Source organism: Columba livia, chromosome 1, assembly GCF_036013475.1.
Source record: "Columba livia isolate bColLiv1 breed racing homer chromosome 1, bColLiv1.pat.W.v2, whole genome shotgun sequence".
NCBI lineage: Eukaryota > Metazoa > Chordata > Aves > Columbiformes > Columbidae > Columba > Columba livia.
The window spans coordinates 106,346,993-106,367,520 of record NC_088602.1 but is presented as its reverse complement, the minus strand read 5'-3'; the positions used below and the strand labels follow the sequence as shown (position 1 = coordinate 106,367,520).

Here is a 20,528-nt window from a genome sequence, read left to right as displayed (position 1 = left end):
TTTTTATCTCTCACTAGAGAGGTAAATTTGCACATCACACATCTTGTATTCCTCACTTAAAGCAGTCAGGGAAACCCAGGGTACTTCCACCCAAATTTACATCTTTATAACATGGAACCATCTTCCTGCAGGTGACCAGCTTCTTCCAAATTCAGCTCCTCTCACAATTTTGTGAGACTGCTCAGTAAACAGATGTGCCTCCCTTCCTTTGAAAGAAAGTATTTTTTTCATATATGAGTTCCTGACACAGCTCTCACTGGTTCATCATCTTTACATGTATAATACACCTGCCTTCCTCAAGGACCATAACAGTGAGACTTAACATTCCATACACTGCATTTAGGTAGTTCGGGTCTGATCTAACATTACCTGAAAACAATCGTGTGGTATTACATCAGACTTGCAGGATGTATTCCCTTCATATGAAGACTATTTCATATAGTAATTGTGTTCAGCCTATGAAAAACTCCGTGTACTAACTCACAAAGTGCTTCTTTACATATTGTGAGGCGCAGTATCCCAGCCTGATGTTAATTGTTTGCATTGCTGGCACTGGATGTCAGCATACTGTCACTGTAGAAACACATTATCATGATAGGGCTTTTTAGTACGAATATTACTTATCAACAGAAGGCAAAAAAAGTAAGAGAACTCATTCAAGATCTTGTAACGTAATTAGCACAGTGTAATAGATAAGAGTTTTAATGCACAAATCACCTCCTTGATGGTGGAAGAAAACATTAACATTTTTCTATTCTGTTGCAATATTAAAGAACTGAAGTTTATTTCTCATGCAGCAGAAGGGATCTGAGTAAGCATCACCCTGCCAAGAGACAAAGAAGACTTAAATGCTTCAGGAAAAGCAAACCATCAGATTGGTAGCTTGTTAGATGATGGATAATGAAATGCATTATTATTTCTTGCTACCTCCTGCTCAAATAGGAAAGTGGTAATGCAACCCACAGTCCTTTCAGTCCAAACAGACAAACAATAAAACAAATAAATGCAGAATTCACCTTAGTGTGTCTAGTACATGGCATTGAATCTAAACTTCCAGTCATTGCACAAGCAATGGAAATTCTCTTCCTGAATACACAGCGAAATCCTCTCCCTGCATTTTGTGTATGCAGAGGTCAGGTTTTCTAGCAGGCTATGATATGTATTTCTGAACTACATGATTCAGTGGTGAGTTGGATTTTAAGTATTTAAAACTAGGTAGAACTCCTTGGAATTTTGTGGTATGGAGGAGGTTTTCTCAACAATAAAAAATTGAGAGCTTATCCAAAGCAGAGACACTGGCTCTTGTGAGTTAGTAGTTGGAGCAAGTAAACCCAACTATTCGAGCAAATCTATGTCCAAACAATGCAGAGAGTACAATTTATTGCTACAGTTTCAGTCTCTCTGAAAAGGTGAAAATACAGCCCTTTGACTGATTAAAGACCATGGGTCATTACACATTTTTTACAAGAAGACCCTTCCTGCTACCCTTCCTATTTTACCCAAATTCCACTTTGAGTAGATACATTTTCCAGTCTGCATGCTCTCTAGTTTTAATAAGATTCTTTGAGTGGGACTCAGCTAGCGATTAAAACGTAAGAATCTAAGTGTGGCAGGTATCTGTGCTCCTGCTGCACGCCGTGAAATCTGCAGAGGGATTCAGCTCACTGCTTCACAGTCTTCTTCTCTAGGGGGGCCCTAAGTCGCTTCTGACATGCCAACAACCTACACTGTTGACTTTATGTTGACTGTGCTGACCAGAGCTTAGACATCTTCTTCACATACTCATGTAGGCTTCTTAATCTGGAACTAAATCTCACTATACATGGCTGAGCAATCTCTCTAGCTTCCTTTCTAGAAACTGGCAAACAGTGTTGCTGGCATCAAACTTCCACACTACAAACACCCACACATTTCCAAATTCAGTTTGAAGTGGAAAAAAAAGCAACAAAGATTCAACAACCTCCCTGGGCAACCTGTGCCAGTGCTTGGCCACCCTCATCGTGAAAAATTTCTTCCTGTGGTTCCATATGCAGACTGAGGCAAGCAGCTTTTAATGAGATCGTTTAGTGGCAAGAACATTTCCTGATGAAGCACGTATCAATGAGCACAACACTGACATTTGTGACTTAAAATTAAGAACTACAGACCAGTGCTGCACTGCTACTCTTGCCCTTTGTGACTTCAAGAATAAGGCTGACTTCACTCATAAATTCCCTCACATCTCTGAAGCAATGATCATCGTAGATCTTTATAAATCTATTAAGGGAATTGAGTAAACCATGGGAAAGGCTAATGTCTGTAGGATAAAAGCAGTACCGGCTTATATAACCAGCTTCATGTGTATTTTAGTATAATTTCTTTTAAACCTAGCAGTCAATAGAATAAGTGAATCTGCAAAGTCATTTAACAAAAGTAAAAAAATGCAATCTTCCGATCTGTTTTAATTCTATTATATGGTAAGAAGATAGAAGACCAGAAATTTAAAAATGAAACAAACAAAAAAACCCCAACACAACAACAAACAATAATTCAGAGGGTTGACAGAGTGCCTTTAATGGCCTTATAATGTCTGTTAAGGCAATTTAGACATTCAAATAACAATACCTGTTCCTGATGCCTAACATGTGCTGCAACAAATATTCTGGACAGCCCCAGTTATTTACATTTTGATTGTTTAAGACCTTTGTTTCTCCCCAACCTACTGTAATTAGCTTGCAGAGAGAGGAACAACACAAGTGACGTGGCTTCCATTTGATGTACTCTTTCACAAAACACAGTTATCAGTGACAATCAATCCAGAAGAGGATATGCTGTGATAAATGTACTCTATAGCAAAGCAAATCTTGTAACTTTATACAGCAAAGATGTTGGAACAGAGAAGGATACACCTGAAAGCAGTAGCCATATTTCTCAGCCAAAACAATACCAGGGTACACCTTCAGAACTCTTTTCATGCTCATCTGTTATTATTAAGCAAATAACTATGGCCCTGTCACAAGCACCTAGAAAACAAGATGTTTTGCCAGCACATTTCTAAATTGATAGATCATGGCTCTAAATTCCCAGCAAGGATTTGATCCTCGCATGTCCTTTTTTTATGGCTACTAAAGGCATTGAGCAGGATCTCACATAAACCTCAATGTATTCTCTGGATTACAAAAAACAGTTTAAAAATGCAAGAGAGGGTACCAGTGGCTTTTGCAGTAATTGAGGAGTGTGGTTGAGAGGTACCCAATATGACTCATGGCATCCACGAACCTTACAACATTGCTACTTCACTAGCACTTGACTCTCAGTTTTCTTTTGACATTCATGGTACTTCCGTGCCACAACTGAAATTTAGCTGTTGCTTGCCAAGTGTATGATTTTAATATACTGTTATAAAAATTAAAAGAATTATAAAGGAGAGACATCTTTACTTCCTGATCCCCCCCAACCTCCAGTCCCTCTTCACACACCATAGGGAGGAAAGGAATATACGCACAGACCACTTACAACCAGAAGCTACAGCTTTTCTGGGAGGGTGAGTAACAGAAGTGGGCCACACTATCTTCCAAACCTCTTGCTGAGAAGTAGGTAGCAACCTTTTACATAGTGCCTGCATGCCTAAAGAAGCAAGTAAATTCTGGTAAGCACATAGTCACCTAATCCCCTGCTGCTCCACAGGAGAACTTTCCAGGGTCTGCTGACTTATTGGAAAAACACTTGAGGGAGGAACAATGCCAGAAGTCTTGCAAAGGCAGCAGCTCTTGTACCCTGTGTGTCAGTGCCACCAAAACTCACAAGTAGAAGAGTATTATTCTAGAATTACGGTGTTTTATCTACATCAGAGAATGAAAAACAGCATTAGTAGTCTGTTTCCATTATTGGATAGTCCATGATCAATGGTCTGCAATGGCTAAACAGGGAAAGCATTTAAGAAGCCAGACAAGTACAGAATTAACTTTCCCCTGTTAGGCTTTCCCACCTCTACCACTGGGTATGATTTCCTGAGGTGGGCCTATGGATCTTTCTTTTATTTTTGTAACCTTTCTGAAGCTACTTGTATTTTGTTTTCCAGTGCATCCTGTGACAAAGACTTCCCAATGCAGTTTTGAAAAGCAGTCACTGAAGGACTAGCCAGTAATGGCAACCAGAAACCAAAATCAAGGACTGTCTAAGCAAGCCAGAAGTAAAGTAACTTATTTATTTGATCTTTGCAGCATTTTTCAAAGGACAGGGTCTCTGATTTTCCTCCTCTGCTTTTCGGCCTTAAAAATAGCACTATCAATGAGCTCCTCTCAGACAATGAGAGGAGCTGTTATCTGTCAGCCTCACTTATGGGGTTTCCGTAATTGTGTCCTATCTGAACATGCTACAGTGTTCTCTGGTCCTGCATGTCAGGAAGCAGAAAGAGTGAGCTGGGAGCCAAGCATGGTGGCAAGGCTGGCAAAGGCAATGGAATCACTAGCAAGAGGCCAGTCCCACCATACTGTGTGAGGTGAGAGTTCAGACCACCAGGCAAGTCCTTAGTAAGGTTTCAGGCATGAGGTCAAGAAATCAGTCCACAGGTCAAGGCCAGGATCTGCTGTTTGGGCAGGCACAAGCACAGCAGCAACACCACTGTGGTGTAGCCCGGGGGGGGATGAAGCTCATTCTCAAGCAGCAGTGGGAAGCTTTTGCAGACCGTTCTTCCAGCTTTTGCTCAAAGAGCTCCAAAACCAGCCAAAGCTTCTCAATGAGCTCTTTCTGACTGGAAACCTGGGCTTGAGTGCAGAGGGACAAACTTCTGGGGTGGGTGTGGAATCGTGCTCCAGGCTCTGACACTGCTGTCCAACAAGCAACAGAGGCTTTCTCCACCACCTGCATTGCTCCATACATTGCAGTTGCTTCTGTAGAAAATGCGTTACAGCCTGGGTGACTGACATACCTTGCTTCCTTAAGTCTCTCATCTCTGACTTCGCCCTTCATTTGCTCTTTAAAAAAGCTATTGAGTAAATTCCAGTGTGGATTATTTGAAAAAAACAAGAAGATTTTAAAAGCAATTCAGGTACATGAAATCACTGTTGAAGGCCACAGATGAACTAGTATTTTCATCTTTAGAATGGATTTATATTCTATTATTTCAAGACTCCCATAAAAAAAAAAGCCTCAGCCCACAAGAGCTAAGATTAGGTCAACAGTATAACGTCTTCTTAAGCATCACATTGATGGTACAAGTGTGTTTTCAATGACAGTTTAGCCAATGAAAAATTTCCCTTTTCATGTGTAGCCATAATTCAAAGCCTACCTGAAAGTTACACAAATACCTCAACACTTCTCATTATTCATAACAGTATCTTTGTGAGTTAAGGGCATGTAATTTCAAGGCAAAATATGTGCACCAAAACTAGCTTAAGGGACTGGTACAGGCAATAACAAACTCAGAATGACTACTCAGAGGATTAAGCACTAAATCTGGGAACCACCAATTTTAACCTCAGTTCCTGTGAGTAACCTCAGTTTGCTAATTCAAATAATTTGCACAATCATTATTCCTTTATTACCAGCACAATTTTAATATAAAAGGTGTAAAACTGGGGGGACATCATTAATCTTTAAAAAAAAGTTGCTACAGAATATTTGCTAGCTTTTCCTTCAGTACTATAAATTCATTCTGCCTGCAAGTTGAGTTTGTAAAAACACTCTTAAAGCTATGATCATTCAAAATTTGTATGTTGCTTTAAAACAATTAGTTCATTAATAGTTGAAAAACAAAGGGATAGAGGAGGAAGTTCCAGAAAATCTCTTGGAAACTTAGTAGAGATTAGGAGGGGGAAGGGAATGTGAAAGGATTCCTTTGAAGGACACGCTGAAGAAGAAATCAAACACAGAATGAAGAAGAGAAGCAAAGTAACACAGTAACAGGTGAAAGCAGCACAGGAGTCAAGAAGATCCCTTCTTTCCCTGTAGCACTGAAGGAACCTGGCCTCTCAAATCTGAAGTCAAATGCTGGTTTTAAGCTTAGGTACATAAGTGAGGCTTTGAGAATATTTTTAATAGAACAGAATGAGACAAAGAACTTGCTTCAGTTTTAGTGCAAAAACAAAGTTTGCATGAGTTGGTTCATTATAATTTTCCATATGTTGGTTTTTTCCTTCTTTGTACAGCTGTGTAATGTATGATAGTAAGAAAACTGTTCCCATTAGACTTATTCATTCCATAACAATAATACGTATGGTTAATATGAATGAGCTACAAAATAATGAACTTGTAAAATCTATGGAGGCAAGAAGTCAATTGTTTTTAAGTTGCTGATGAATAGACTACAGAAGTGCTTAACCAGTTTCCTGTAGATTCTGCCGTTTTCTCAGCATGTCTGGAAGCACAGGCTCTTCCCTGACACCCCAGGGGAGCGAAGCTGCAGAACGTGACTCTGCCTCCGCTGCTGCAGCTACACCCACTAGTGTCATCTATGGTAGCATCAGGGAGCAGCAGTCTCCCTCTCTTCCTCCCTGTGAATGTGTGTGTACGTCCGCCAGTCCTGGGACTGAGCCGTCTCAAACATGTTGCTGCCAGCAGCTAACCTCACCTCCATCACCCTGAAATCTGGAGGAGACACCATTAATTCCTCCAGAAGTTATGTCCACCTTTGTTGATAGCCCCAGTTGTGGAGTCTCCTCTTAGCACAATGCTCTCAAAGAAACTGTCAATGTCGTTTCACACCACTTGTGTGTATATGTATGTAATTTTTCTGAACTGCCTTTCTTTCTAGAGGCAGTAAGTTATAATATCTGCCACCGATGCCTTTAACACCGGTGGTTTGGATCCTTAATGATGTTCCCATAGAGGAGCTCTGTTCACCTCCCCACAAGTGCCAGTCTGGATTGATTTCCTTTCCTTGGCAAATTCCCGTTGCTCCCTCTAGAATGATCTCCAAATCTTCCTGTGATCTCTCTCTGGCAGCTGGCTGCAGACCAGGACCTTCTGGAAGCTGATGTCTCATTAAGGACACTTCCTTAAGTGTAGGTTTGTGACTAAGCGATGGCAAAAGGGGAAAGTATTTTACTTTCTGTTTTCACTCTTTACTTAGCAACATGCTATATATATATATTTGTCTCTATACCAACTCCTGAAATGTTTTAGTGCTCTTTCGCATTTAGCAGTTGCACAGTTCAGTCCTCCAACAGTATTTCTATTACTTCCCATATCTGATCCAGCTATTCTAAAGTTCATCTGTGGATCTCAACATTGTGCCTCTGCCCGCTTTTAGACTATAGGCTTCTCAGTGGCTGCTGCATTTATATAGTCCCTGGCCAAAAATCCTCACCCACCACAACTGTTCTGAGACACAGCGGTAACTTCTGCAATAAATCCAAACGTGGGGTTTCTCCTATGTCACACAGAGCATGTCAGGCTTACAAATGTTAATTATGCTGTCCTAGGAGAGAAATTTAATGTGTCTAGCTACTCCTGAGTTTTGCAGGGTCATTTCCCAAACCCGGGGAGGCATATGCACAACACGGCGACTCAAACAGACACAGCAACCAGTGCTCAAAATTTTGGCTTCACTTCATCTCATTACAAAAAGCAGCTCGTGTCCTGCTGTGGCGGAGGTGCAGGATTATGCAGGAGGTCAGACTCCATCGTTCTGCTGATCCCTTCTGTCCTTTACCATCTAAAAATAAGTTTTCAAAGCCCTTCTTAGGTCTAATGAAGGATTCATGCAAGCAGCTGAGTGGACCCATTTGCAAGTCAAGGCTCTGATCCAGTAGGGATATACATCCTTATGCACTTTACTAGCAGTTTTTTAAATTGTAAATGTTGATGCTTGATTCTGCACTTCCTGCAATTTCTTTTAAGTGACTTTCACAAAGGACAGATTCAGCTAATATTCAGTACGCAGCTTTGTAGAGGAGCTGGTGGTCACAAAAGGTGCAAAACAATATTTCAGCAAATTTCCTTGTCTTCCTGCACTTCAGTGGGGTTATTGGCTGTTGCTCTTCAACACCTGATTTCCATCAGCAGCACAGGTGATACTACCAGTTTCTCTTTATACCCTCAAATTAATCACAGAATCATATAATAGGAAGGCAGCATAAGATGCAAAATCAGAAAGGAAAAAACAATTCTGGGAAATATCTAATTCCTGAGATGACAGACATTGGATTAACCTTTTTTTTAAATAAAATTTAACGTATTTCTATTTTTACATTATTTTCGTAGCTGCTGCTGAACATACTTATGACAATTTCCATTTAAAAGAATAACCACGATTTTTGGAGACCTGACCTGTACTAAAATGCTTTTGCCTAGCAATATCTAGCATCTGAGCAATACAATATTACATAAAATTCTTGGGATTTTAATAACATTTTGGGATATGGATCAGTTAATAAACTTTGTTTCACCAACCACCTAGCAGATATCTGACTATGCCTGCTTAATGAATGTTTCCCCGCAATCAAATCTGGAACATTTCAGACTATCAGACTAAGGGAGAAAATAATTCTCTGCAAGAAAATTCTCATGTTGCAGACCTGGTTCACTTTATTTCCATTGGCAGCATTTTCACCTCGGAAAATCTTCTCCTACAGCACTGTGGTAGCCTTTTATGTTCCCAGTGATCACTGCAGGATCTGCTAAAGCAGACTGATGGAAGCTGAAGGCCAACAATTCCATGCAGCCCAGCTTCATAAGTGCGATGTCCCTCTGGCCCCGTAGGTTCTGCAGGCAGCGGTGGGCAGGCAGCCTGTTCAGGGGGAGGCTTGAAATGCTTCAAAATTACCATTTAGGACTAAAAGGTATCAGTTGTGCATCAGCTTGAAGGTGTGCAACATGCCCTGGAGAAGACTGGGACACCCTGGGCTGCCACGATCCCATCTTTCCTTCTTAGGCAGCAGCTTCTGGAGGGGGAAGACTGGAGACTGGAGGCCTGTAGCCTGTGGCTGTGCTCCACTGGCATTCCATGCAGAGGAGCAAGCTCCCGTGCTTGAGATTCCACTACAAACCTGACACAGAAAGATGCCAGACAGTCCTGGTAAGAATCCAAGGCGGACCAGCACAGGCTTGCTTTGCAGTCCTGTTGTACAGCCCTGAGCTCAAGCCAATAAATCATCTTCCTCTTTCCCATCTTAACACTTTTATAGCCCCTGCTACAGACGCTGCCTCATAATATTATCACAAAAAAATAATATTTGTGATGACAGTGGAGTTGAATCAGCAGTGAGTGCAACCCTGGGAGTGAGCTGATGAACATCACCAACTGTGGAGAGGCTACAGCTACAGCTACAGCTACAGCAACGTAACGCTGGGGATGGTGGTTCCCATGATAAACAACACACTGCTTCCACCGAAGCATTGCGTAAGAGCACTACTGATCAACTGCAAGTAAATAACATAATAGTCGCCATCCTGCTAATTTATTTGGGTTTATCAATAAAATAGCAGCAGCAGCTGTGGAAGAACTACTAGCAAATGTGCAAATGGATTTTGCATTATTATTGCCAGGATATCCTAATGCATTGGTAATCGGACAGCAGCAGATAGCTGCACTGTTTTTCCAAAATGATGAATCAGAACAGTTCAGCAAAGCCAATGATACACATTTCTCTGGAGTTCATGAACTGCCTTTTGACAGAAAAACACACAGACAGGGTAAAGGGTGAAAAAGACACAGATACATAGACAAAGTTGGAGCTAAGACATCCTAGTTAGCGATTGGCTTTATTTTTATGGCACAAGTGAAAAGATACCAAAAATGACCTTTTCAGAAAGCAGATACCTTTCAGTCTTGTCAGTTCAACATGAGTGTGGATATGGCAGCTGCGGGACTGAAATACAAAACGTCAAAAACATCAACCGCAGATGAACCCTCACTGGTATATATGCTTGGGTTATGGCGTCATTTTTGCAAAGGAAACAAATCAAACCAGAGTTTACTATTTTGTCACAGAATCATATATAGCTGAGGCAGGAAGGCAGCTCGGAGATCACCTAGTCCAACTCCCTGCTCAGAGCAGGGTCAGTGAAAGCAGGTTGCCTTGGGACATTTTCAGTATGTGCATCGATGAAGACTCCACAACCTGCCTGGGCAGCCCATTTAAGTAGAATTTCCTGTATTTCAAATTGTACCCTTTGGCTCTTCTACTGTCACCAGGCTCTAGAGTCTGGCTTTGTCATCTTTACTCCCCCACGATCCCAAACCAATCAGATATTTTTGCAATCGGGTAAGATCCTCCTGAGTCTCCTCTTCTCCAGGCTGAACAGTCCCAGCTCTCTCAGTGTCTCCTCACATGACAAATGCTTCAGTTCCTTAATCTTCATTGTGGCCCTTTCACCAGACTTGCTGCAGTACAATAGTGTGTCTCTTGTGCTGGAGAGCCCAGCACCGGACCCAGCACTCCAAATGTATCACACCAGTGCTGAGTGGAGGGGAATGATCACCTCCTTCAATCTGGTGACACCCTGTCAGCCACAGCCCATGGTGTTGTTGGCCTTGTTTGCTGCAAGGATTCATTGCTCACTCATGTTCAAAGTTGTGTTCACCAGAAGCCCAGGTGTTCCTGCACAGCTGCTTTCCAGTTGTTCTGCCCCAGCCTGTACTGGTGCAAAGGGTTATTCCTACTCAGACGCAGGACTTAGCATTTACTTTTGCTGAATTTCAGAAGATTCATTTAGGCCCATTTCTCCAGCCTGTCAAGGTCCTCCTAAATGATAGTACACCTATCTGGTGTATCAGTCATTCCTCTCTATATTGTATCATATGCAAACTTGTTGAGGGTGGACTCTGCCCCATCATCCTGGACATAAATGAAGATGTTAAGCAATACCAACCCTTGGGTCATTCCACTAGTGGTAGGCTTCCAGCTGGACAACCTGCCACTGATCACAACCCTTCAAACCTGGCAGTTCAGCCAGTTTTTACTCTGTCACTGTCCATTTATGCAGTACATATTTCACCAGTTTTGTCTATGAAGATGTTATAGGAGACAGTGTCAAAAGCCTCACTCAGGTCAAGATAAACTATATCCACTGCTCTCCACTCATCCACCTAGCCAGTCATTTCATCATAGATGTCTACCAGATGGGTCAGGCATGATCTCCAATGGGTTTGTAAATCTCACAAATCCATGCTGACTACTCGCAATCACCTTGTCCTTAACATTTTTTGAAACAGTTTTCAGGTCTATTTGTTCCATCACCTTCCTCACTATTAAGATGATGGTGACCAGGCTGAAGTTCTCAGACCTTCTTTCTTGAAAATAAGGGTGGCATTTGCTTTGTTCCAGTCCTCAGGAACCTCCCCCAGCTTACCATGACCTTTCATAGACAACCAAGAGCAGCTTCACAATGATGTCATCCAGCCCCCTTAGCACTCATGGTCACAACCCCTCAAGTTCCATGTGCCAAAAGAGAATCCCAAACTTTTTGTTCCTTGATGAAAACTTTACTAAGTTCAGGAAGGCATCCAGTAGGAAAAACTGCTCTTAAATGGGGAACAACACAGTCTGGATGAGAAACTTCATACTGGGATGCACACCGCAGGTCTTATCTTCCAGGATGTGGTTTATCTCATCACTTTTGCTCAGTACTGACCACAACAATATCTGTGTACAAAGACACAGAAAGTTTTTCCTCCACTAATGGCCAGCATTTCTAGAAGTTGGAAACTATTCAGCTACCCAGCTAGGAGTGTGAAGGCAGCATCAGAAAGATGGTTGGAAGAGGAGAGCTTTTTCAAATCTGGGGCACTTTGCTGAGGGTTTTCTTTCATTTCTATACCTAATCTTTTCTCATTCTCAGCTAAGACTAGCAAACTTTTACATAAGTAAACTATTCAGATGGAAGCCACATGTGGAAGCCATTCTCTAGCCATTCTCACTGTGCGGAGACTATTGCTCTTAAATGCTGACCCTTTTTATTTTTTGGTGTGTTTAAGATACAAGCAATATATTGAAAAATTTCACAAGTTTTAGTTTAGCTTTAGAAGTCTTTTCAGTTTAGCTTTGGGACTGAAACACTTCAAGCACTTCAAACAAGTATCCCGCGGCTTCCTGAAGCCTGCTACAGAAATCACAATAAAATGCCTATTGTAGAAGCAGCATAGCTAAACACAAAAGGAAACCATGATTCATTTGGATTAGGACAATTCAATGCCTTCTGAAGACAAGTATTTACTTCTCCCTGATTCACCATTACCTGAAGTATTTCTCTAAGCAGAACCAAGGTGTCAAAGTCAAGAAGAATTTTAATAGCTCAGCATAAGAATTACAGCCCTACACTGAGACACAGCTAACTGAAGATGGGACAGAAGGGTTTGCTCGGGGATTGATGGCTATAAGCAACTCAGTAGCACTTGCTGCAGATGTGCCTGGCAAAAAGCCCATCAAAGTATCTGTGGTGGAAATGTAATTAGTGTGATCTTAAGTAAAAGAGAAACTTTTACAGAAGTAGAGCAGGCTGGAAAGAGGTGTGGAACTATAAGCAAAACTAGACTCCTACTCTGTTCAGAGAAATGGGATTTTGTAGGTGTTTGAAATAACAGATTTGCAGTGAAGAAAATGCATGCCCTGTATCAATTCCTTCTCCTAATGAAAACGCTTGTAAGACCCTGAATAACAATTAAACCCTCAGGTCAAGGGTACACCTATCTGGACAGGAGAGAAATTGAAATGTTATTCTTGCTGAGCCAAGGTGGAAAAAAACTATTCATTGAGCTTAATCAAAAAGTTAATCGAAAGTATTTAACCAAACCTGGCACAAGAGCTAGAGGCTTTACTGAAGGAGTCTGGGAAACCTGAGGATGCCTTCAAAGGGCTCGACACCTACAGCTGCAATTTTTGCTAGGGAAAAATATTTGAGGTGAGGTTGAAACCTGGCCTCAGAATCGCTTTTGGTGGTTTTAGGAGGTTTGATTGTGCGTTCTCTATTTATAAGAAAGAGACCAGAGTAAATTCTTACAGTTTCTGGGCAATCTCTGTAATTTTTTTTTTTTTTAAAAAAGAAAGGATAACGTTAAATATCCATCTTAAGTATCAAGTAGGTGGCCACAGGGAAGGCGTTCAACTATCAATTTACACAACAAACTTTTGTTCTGTTGGCAAAATCCTTGCTATTTCACACAAAATGACCCTCAGAGGATATGGATTAGCTGCACTTTTCTTTAGAAGCCTCTAAATGCCTCAGATTTCACGGGTGACGGATAGCTGTCTGTATTTCAGAGGAACAGCTGCCATGCAATAAGGTACCTTGCTGACAAGAATGACAGAATAGCTGTGAGAGTGGTTCCAGTACACTTGCAGCACACATGAAGTCTGTTCAGAACCAAAAGTTAAATTTTATAAAAAGATACAACCAGAACGGAATTTTGGGATAATCAGGCAAGAATTCCATTTGATTACAGAAGAGGCGTAAATCAGGCAAAGGTCTGACCAGCAGCGTGAGCCACTTGCCAGCAGACACAGTCATCTGCAACATTCAAGTCTCTGGCAGCAATTTTAACTAATGAATCCACTGTAATTAACTCATTAGCAGTTGTTCCAATGACTTTACCACTCTAAGTCTCTGAGGCTCCAGAAAGCTAGCTATTTTAGAGGCCGTAAATTTTGCTAAAATGTGGCAGACATTTGCACAAGGTTTTCCTCAGTCAACAGAAGTGTGTTCAACTGTCTTCCACTTCTTGGAAAAACATAACCTTTGTGGCAACCCTTCCTGGCAGAACACATCCTGCAGTACTATTCCATGGCTACTCAGACTACATAGCAAGACTGGCAATGAACACACATCCTTTTATGCTTAACACTCAGGTTTTTCTTTTCTTTGGGGGCTAAAACAAAACCTCAGCTACAGCTGTAAGACTACAGCAGCTGGCAGTGCTGACTTTGTGCAGCGAAGAATACCCGTTGCATAACACACAAAGGTCAGTACTGTGACAGAGCAGGACCTGCTCTAACAAGTTATGAATATGTAACACAAAATGGCGTGTGACAGGTGTTTTCTGTTCTCCAGGATGTAGTCCTGTAGGATGTGGAAAATTGTACTCTTGTGAAAGCTACCTAAACCCACTGCTGTGCTACACCAAGCCCCATGTCAGTTGATGCTCCTCCTTGGCCAGGAGTGCATCACCCAAAGGCTTCCCTGTGGAGGGCTGCAGGCAGGAGCACCTTGTCCAAGTCCACACCACACACCTTCAGGCACTGAGTCACAACCAGCCGCTGTGTGGCCAACTATATAGCACCCACTGACACCCTCACTTAGACCTCACCTGAATTCTCTGTGTATGTCATGTACAACCCCAGAATGCTGGGCAGACAACGCTCATCTCAATGCACGAGTGAGATACTCCGGTGGGATCAGAGGGGGTCCTTCCAACTGGGGCAGCCCTCGAAGTTCCCCGCGCCTCTTCATCGGGATACAGACAAAATATATGGTGAGAAAAGAGGGAAAAACCCCACTCCAAATCAAGAACCAGCTATGCTTTGCATCCTTATCTGTTCAGAAAACATTCTTTCCAGTATGCCTCAAGGACAACACATGCAAGCCCCAGGCCTCCCAAGGCTGGGCTTCCTGCTCTGTTGCAAGCCTCTCTAGGACACACACGTGTGTTACACCAGCATCCTTGTCAGCTCTGCTTCTACCAGTTGTCCCACAGCCCTCAGCATGGAGGAGCTAGAGGTCACAGAGACACTGTGACATGTTTTCCTGTGTGATTGATTCTAACATGCACAACAAATCCAGAAAAGCCTGGCACTCCCTTAGTACATATGCCTAGTACAATCCTTTGCACTATAAGGGAGAGATCTGTATAGACTTGCTGTTTTGAGAATAACACACATTTCAGCAATTAATATGTTTTTTCTTGTCTCAGATGCTCAATGCAGAATAATCTGTGTTTTATTTTTAAATATTGAGAGAAACAGAATACATTTTATGAATGATCTGTCATCATCTTCCAGTTTGGCAGATAACACATACAGCTTGATCACAGTTTCAAGAGTTTCATCACAGTTCAGTAGTAGTTAATCATTTTCCAATGAAAGCTAGGATTCCTAGGCACAACACACCAGGCATCAGAACTGCAGGGGGGTAGAAAAACACAAAACCAACTCATTCTGAAAGACTTCAGTGAAGACCCTGAGAAGTCACAGCCCAGCCAGTGCCTGCCCAAGTCTAAAAACAAGCTAAAAACAAGCACCCTGGGGTGCTGCTCCATTTCTTCTAAATCTGAACCCCGCTGATGCTAAAAGAGAAGTGAGGGAGGAAAGGACAGGTCTGTTACACAGGCTGGGAGGAATGGGACAGTCCAGTCAAAACACACCTGGGGTGTTGCTCTGCCTTTGATTAGCTGTGCGTATGGTCACATGCTGGCTGCAGTACTGATCACAATTCCTAGTGCACCAAAATCTGGCTCCTCCATGCTGAGAGGATGTAAGATCTGTTGAGCCAAACACCACACCAGACAGTGTCCAGGACAGCAGGGAGCTCAGCCGTGGCCTGAATGTACTTGGATGATCCTGAGCTGCCAAATCTCCTGTGACATGCCAGCAGAGAAGCAGCTCCGTGCTGGCAGACACAGCCCTTCAGAAAGATAACCTTCCACCACTGGTGTGGCCCTGGCCCTAGCTGACTGTCTGCATCACGGAGAACAGGACAGATGACCCCAGAACAAAGTAAAAAGCAGCAGCAAGTGACAAGCAAGACAGGGCCCCACCGCAGCTCTGTCAAAGCGTGACAGACAGGTGAAGATACAGCTCTGAAACAGCAATTTCAAACCTTTGGTGTAACTGATAGCTGAGGTAGCTCTCCTCATCTCCTCAGCTTATTTTCATATGCAAATCTGGCCTGCTCTTGCATGTTTGATGAATAACCTTTGCTACTGGTATTGATGCCCTCTTCAGCACATACAGACTATGCACTTGCCACAGTCAGCTGGTACAAGCCTGGTCTTCCTCAGACTGATGCATTCCAGTTTTAAGGGGAGGGAAAGACTAAATTAGAAGCTAAATTATTTAAAATAAATTAGTTTCCTTGGTTAAGAGTTAGAAATGCACTTTAACAAGTTGGGGAACTGACATTTAAAAGTGTAGCACTGAGTCAGACTGAAATCCAGGCTGTGCCAAAAGGGTGCAGTTGAGAAGAGAGTGAAATGTAAATGTAAACTCTCTGGAGTTTTAATCTGGTTGCAATATTACTGACAAAACTCAGACCAGAACTGACCTAGTTTCATCTTCCTTAGCTTTTTAAACGTAGACATGACACCCATTTAGAAGTTGTTGTCCTACACACCATCTGTAGTTTATGGAGAAAAATCAAGACTTCGGGGGAAAATCAGCCTGATCTGAACCCCAGATCTCAATTGCCTGCTAGCACTTCATGTCTCCAGTATCCCTTCCCTTTTAAAATAAATCTCCTGATTACATCACCCCTTACATCTGTGAGCTGTAGGAGTCATACTGCTCACAAAAATCTGCTTTACACACCAAAACTTGCCAGAGTTTACCCTCTCTACTCAGCTTTCATAGCTTGCTGTCTTGTCTGCTCTTTCGTTCTTCTATAATGACCACTGAGGATTTCTGTGGTTTGTGAGCATGCCCCAGTAGGTGTGATTCTGCACACATAGCAGGTGTCATAGTTCTGGTTGGAAAAGACCTAGCACTGTAGAGTCCACCACAAAACCATGTCCCTAGGAACCTCATCTACATGTCTTTTAAACACCTCCACGGATAGTGGTTCAACCTCTTCCCTGGGCAGCCTGTTCCAATGCCTTTCAGGTAGCTGTAGCTCTCATATTCCTGCTGCTGTGTTAAAGCATGACTTTTATAGAGCTATCTGGAACATAACTCCAGCTGCTTTTGAGAACTCACATGCTCAGGACTCCAAATGAAGCCTCAAGAGCCTTGTATTAATACTTCCCAGTTTGTGGTGACCTCCATGAGGATGTACAAACCTCTTCTGAAAAGCTTCTCCAGTCTGTAGTGCCATACGGGGTTATCTTATCCCAGGTGCTGGACTTTGCCATTTTGGCTAACCTGCCAGAGTGCCTCTGAATAGCAGGTCTGTCCTCCAGCCTATCAACCACCCCCTGGGGCTGGTATCATCCAGGGAGGGCTTTGGCTCCCTTTACCATCCTATTATACATCCTTCCAAACATTTCAAAAGGAAAAGAAGTCCCCCCTCTGCTTCTTTTTGTCTCTTTCTGAAGACTGAATGATCCCATACAAGGGGGATCATTACAAAGTGAAATAAGAAAGTATGTGTGACAGAGATAACAGTGACAGAGTGTGAGACTGAACTGATGAAGCTCAGAAAAATGAATTGAAGAGGAAAACTTTCAGTATTCTTGTGTTTTAAGCACACACAAATAATGCAAAATTCCTATTTGCCTTTAAGGTACATAAATTTTTACTGGTTTTATTTGCTGGAAACAAAGCATAACATTCAGTACCACAGCATAATGCTAGGGATCTGCAAGTTATACAGTCACTGGATAGATCAATAAAATAAAAAATGCAGTTTAAAATCTACCAAATATAAAACAACTTATCTGAGGGCAAAGAACCAGAACAGCCTGCAAGGTTGATGGACCGTTGAAGAAAATGACTCAAGAGTTCTTTCAGTAAAGTTCTCCAATCCTTCAAGCTGTAATAAATTGGTATTTAAGAATATACATTGTACTATACTTAGCCTGGAAATCAAGAGAGACTATACCACTATTATAAGAAAATAAACAAATAATTTGATTCTACTATCAAAAAGCTGTGTTCATTTTTCAATCTTTTCAACAGAAAAAAATATCATTTCCCCAAGTGAACTCAAGGTGAAGAAGGATTAAAGCGATAATATTCAAAAGAAGCAGCAATTGTTCACGTCATCTAAAATAGACTGGGATTAATGAGACAGAAGAAAATATCAAGAAGACTTAATGCAAGCCACGGAAGATTTTAAGGTGCCCTTTCATGCTGAAGAGAAATGCTAAAATAGCAATTTTCAGTTCCATATTTCTCACCTTTCACTAATTTTTCCCCAAATTTCTCCAAATTTACAAGTATCTACTGTTTCAAAATGACCAACCTTGCAAAGCAGCTAATATTTTTTAAAGGGGTATTGTCTAGTTCCAGTATCCCAACAGGAAACTAAGAGTCTGCAATCACAGTTTGCATTTAGAGCTAAGAAAGCATTAGCTGTCCCCACCCTATACACCAGCTTTCCAGCTGGGGAAAACTGAGGGCCTCAGAGGATCTTTAAGTACTATTTGTTTCTGATTTTTCCCCAGAAAAGACAACAGACCAATCATTAAAGCACACCCACATTACATACAGGAAAACTAATTTCAGGTGACTCGTTGGTGTTGAGCACAGCAGGAATTTGAACCCAGCTGGTAATCAAAAAAAGCACCTGTAAGGAGCAATTAATCTCCCTTATCTGAGCTGACTTAGTGTGAGAGATATCACCTTCTGGAGTTGTCTATTCAGTTCATTGCCTACAAATGGAGTCTGGGGGCCTGACTCAGGCTTAGACATCAAACTTGGGGTAGATGACTCCCATATTACTAACAATGTTTGCTGATTATATGCAAGCTAAACAGACGAGTTTAGTTCCTCTCCTAAACTCGAACTGGTTCTATAAAGCAAGCAGGAGTAAAAATACAGCTATGTTTTGATAGAACAACAAATAGTTACAAATCTAAATGCAAAGATGGTGTTTAATGGTGCAATTTGCATCATGCTCCAAAGCTCATGTGTAGCCATTAAACTTTTTTTACTGCAGTGTGAAATGTACAGTATATGTTTAATTCAAGAGTTTAAAACCTACAGACTTTAGAAGTTCAACTGCTTTCGTATCACAGTGGGTGCCTTAACTCTACCCTCTTACTTCATGTGTATCCTCTAAGAAATTCCTATATATGATTAAAAAAGGAACGCATGACATCTCATTATTTTGTTCTCAATTGCACATCGCTATTTTAAATGATTTCTCAATATTATACTCATGAAATTTAGAAATGTAAGCCCTTCTCTGCTAGAAAACCACTCCAAAGTCCAGGCTCTAATGTTATTCATACTAGAGCAACATCACAGCAGATTTCAGTTATTAGCATCACTGTCTTTTTCAAAGCTGACAGCAAGGACTAAGAGCATTGTGAGGTTTCATGCACATTTCATGAATGTTTTGGCTGGGAGACCTAGATCAAAAAGTATTTTGGTAAGGAAAAAGAGGACCCCTAGGAACAGAAACTATAAGAAAAGGACCTTAGTTAAGAATTTATCCGCCTCCTTGCTTCTGAGTAGGAGCAGGAAGGAAGTGAACTGAAACCTTGGCTTGCCCTCAAGCAGCCAGGAGATGTGATAGACAGGACCAGACCAAGACAACCAGGAACACACAGAGCGACTGGGCCGGAAAGAGGAAGAGTGGTACCTTTACTCCAGCGCAGAAGTAGTCCTTCCCAAAGACAGAGCTGTAAGATGCAGTGTCATCTGAAAGCCTGTATGCACAAGGTCTGATTTCTAGATGAGATGTTTTTCAGACCTCTTAGTCGTGCAGATTGGAGTGCTGCTACAGCATTGGATGACTGACGCTGCCATTCTGTCAAAGAGAAATGGATGGGATCAGTGAAAAAATTTAAATCTTAACTATGACAGGTTTTATTCTTCTATAAAATGCATCATTGCTTTAAGCTGCTTCTCCTTTTAGTGAAGCTGCTTTTATTTAACTACAGAGTAGAAAATCCAGTTGTGCAAAAACCAAAAGATATTTCCACTGCAAAGTAAATTGCAGTTTCAGAAACTAGTTCATACAATCAGTGCTTTCACCTTTCTCTAGGGGCTGAGAACTTTGGCTGCAATACATCTTACAAGATGTATTCCATTTTTTTAGCCTCTTGGTAAAGGTAGGGCAAAACATTATAGGAACCTTTCACAATTCATCTTGGATGTGTGCCCTGCATGCTTTGACCAGAGAAGGGAAGAGAACATAACCCAAGCAAGAACATCTACAGAAAAAAAGCAGATCGTATGTAATTGTAATTCTATGCTTTTAACAGAAACACTATAGTTCTGCCATAGAATACTATAGTTCAGGTGTCGCCAAGTAAGAGAGGCAAAAAGAGACAAACTCACATTAGCACTGGCACTGAAGACAGTAGAGGTAAGCTTTGGGAAAGGCAGGTGGAGAGATGCACCTATCATTTAATAACAAAGTTTTGGCAGAGATTCGTGTCCTACAATTTTAACTATCAACATGGCATTCTCCAGAGAGCATTGCAAAGCAAAAATTCAAATTTCTTCCACTATGAGAAGTGAAGACAGACTAGATTGCTAACACATGGACCTATATTTGTCACCTGGAGTTAAAAAGAGGTAATCACTTTCTTTTGTCAAAATTAAATGGGAGATTTATATTTGGCCTACAAAAAGTATTCTGGTACATAGCAGTGAAAAAAATCCAGAAGACAATTAGTAGTAAAATACCTCAAACCTAAGCCCGGGATGTAGAACCTCCCTGTGACATACTTCTCAGTCATGACCTTCAGCTCCAGTATACTATGCTTCTACAGCCCCCTTATCTGTGTT

At 41.6% G+C, this 20,528-nt stretch overlaps 1 protein-coding gene across 29 annotated transcripts in view; it reads right to left on the bottom strand.

Moving 5' to 3' along the window:
* Positions 1–20,528, bottom strand: part of LOC110359662 (uncharacterized) — a 239,899-nt gene that overhangs the window by 180,724 nt on the left and 38,647 nt on the right. For 27 of the 29 annotated variants that reach the window (XR_010474120.1, XR_010474131.1, XR_010474111.1 and 24 more), the window contains exon 2: positions 19,375–19,542. The exons of the other annotated variants lie outside the window; for them this stretch is intronic. The gene's annotated coding sequence lies outside the window, so the exon portion shown is untranslated. The remainder of the gene's footprint in view (positions 1–19,374; positions 19,543–20,528) is intronic. 29 annotated transcript variants of the gene reach the window in all.